The sequence below is a fragment of the Octopus bimaculoides genome, chromosome 6 (assembly GCF_001194135.2).
Source record: "Octopus bimaculoides isolate UCB-OBI-ISO-001 chromosome 6, ASM119413v2, whole genome shotgun sequence".
Classification (NCBI taxonomy): Eukaryota; Metazoa; Mollusca; class Cephalopoda; order Octopoda; family Octopodidae; genus Octopus; species Octopus bimaculoides.
The window spans coordinates 47,464,257-47,466,745 of NC_068986.1; the positions used below are offsets into that span (position 1 = coordinate 47,464,257).

General features: G+C 33.3%; 1 protein-coding gene across 1 annotated transcript in view; it reads right to left on the reverse strand.

The window, feature by feature from the left end:
- LOC106875377 (neuronal PAS domain-containing protein 3) overlaps window positions 1–2,489 on the reverse strand; it is a 543,460-nt gene that overhangs the window by 371,180 nt on the left and 169,791 nt on the right. The window lies entirely within an intron of this gene.

The following is a 2,489-nucleotide window of genomic DNA, read 5'->3' on the forward strand; positions in this document are numbered from 1 at the left end:
TATATATATATATGTATATATATACATACACACAAATAGATTTGTAGATAGATAGATAGATATTACGCTTTTAGTCTGACAGTAATTCTGCCGCGAAACATTTTTTGTAACGCACGACCATTTCTCTAAAGGTCATGAATAGATCTTGGTATTTAACTCTCATTTGTACTATGTCCTACACATAGAATTAAGTTCCTTATTGAAGGATACTTAATCCGAAAATGCGAGGGCAATGATTTATCTACTCACACATCCTCCCCTCCTAGGTAGACTGGATACTTATTATTCGTTAATTTTGTTTTCTAGTAGATTAATATGTGACCATCGAGTATTTGTACCGCATTGCTAGATTTGAAGAATAATGAGAGAAGCTAAAAGCAGCGTGTTTTTTTTTTCCTGTTGCTAAGACGAGAGAGAAACTGAGTGAAGTTTGTATAGCTTAAGTTTCTTTTGACGCTGGCAACACAAAATACTTTAAGAAACCAATTTGGCGCGTGAAAGCTAAGTATTCAGAATTAGGAACTCCTTGATATCATCAATACAATATACTGGATTAACGTTCATGTACCGAGAGCATCAACTAATGAATAAAATTAGAGAGTATGGCAGAGGACTTGCTTCTTAATGATGAAATCGTTCCTAACTTTATCAAATTTTATTTCGCGGAACATTCGCGTAATTAATGTTTTTCTTAGATTTTTTCTTTCTTCTTGCTTCATTGGCGAACAATTAGATAGTGCTCAATTGAAGAACATCCAAGATTTCCACCTGCAGCTGCTGCTGCAGCAACTACTACTTCTACTACTATCTAATTATTTTTCGGTATTTCTTGTCGCTGCTTAATTCTGTGATATTTTTTGTTTTGTTTTGTTTTGTTTTGTCTGCCTCCGCTCTTCAAAGAACAAATCTGACGTGACAATAATTTTTAGATAACAGGATCATTTAAACCAGAATCGTAAATCTGTTATCATGGAAGGTTGAGCTCTATTGGTTACCAAATCAAGGAATTTGAACGTGACTATAAATGATGCAAATATTTGCTTAAATCCTATCTTTCACGTTCGATATTCAAGCGACGAAATATACAGTATTTTTCAGTTTGATAATTTTCCATTTCAGTCCAACCAGTATTTGACAAAATAGAGGTTCATAATCTTTTTTCTTTAGTTTCAGCTCAGAGCTGCGACCATACTGATGCACCGATGTTTTGTGAAAAACAATTTATTCCCCATCTTTTTAAATATGAATGTGACGCCACCAAAAATGAACAATATTATCGTTAAAGGCGTGAAGTTGTAAGGATTTTTTGGAATGATAACTGATGAGGAATGAGCGCGTTCATATCTTGTGCGTATTTTCCGTTCGTTCCTGTGCCGTGCTTCTGTTTAATTTTTGAAACTTATTGTGTGTGTGTGTGTGCGTGTGTATTTCTGATGCGACACTATTCTATCACTATCTCTATTCTCTCTTCTTCTTCCTCTTTCTTTTTTCTCTCCCACCCATTCTCTAATTCTTCTGCTCCCTTTCACCGTTCTCTATCTGTTCCTATCTCTCCCTCACTCTTCCTCCTTGACTCTCTCGTTGCTCACACGTGACCGGCAGCTATCTTTGTTTTAACTTGAATTTCTTTCTTTCTTCTCCTTACGCTACAAGGGAGAGCACGCTTTTTTGTCTGTCTCCTGTCAAAGCTTGTTTCTCCAGCGTTTACCAATTCACGACGTTATGGCTTATCACCCCTTACCTTTTGTTTTAATTGTCCTGCTTTTTTTTACCAGCTTTAACCCTCTGCAAATCCCAAATTTTCTTTAATTTGCTTTGCGGGAACGACTGTTTGACCATAGGTTGACAAATAGAATAAGTACTTGGCTTACAAAGAATAAGTCCCGGGGTCGATTTGTTCGACTAAAGGTGGTGCTCCAGCATGGCCGCAGTCAAATGACGGAAACAAATAAAAGAATAGCGTTTTGTCAGTTTTTGAAACAATTGGTTTAACCCACAATAGCTGAGCATAGGTAAGACTTAAAGTATTTCAGTTTTGATCAAATACGTTTTATTTATTAGCTTTTTTTTTTGCCTACCTAGATTTACAATAGCTAGTGTGTCCTTCATTTTTAAAGACAGCAGTCTATGATTTGATGGTATTCGGCTTCAATTACTAGCAAGTCGAGGGGACCGTGTGAATAATTCTTCTGAGGCTCTAGTGTGTATATATATATATATACATACATACATACATATATATACATATACATATATATACATATATATATATACATACATATATATATATACATACATATATATACATACATATACATACATACATATACATACATACATATACATACATATACATACATATACATATACATACATATACATACATATATTTATATATAGATATCTATATAGATATATAGATATATATATATATATATATATATATATATATATATATATATATATATATATATATATATATATATATA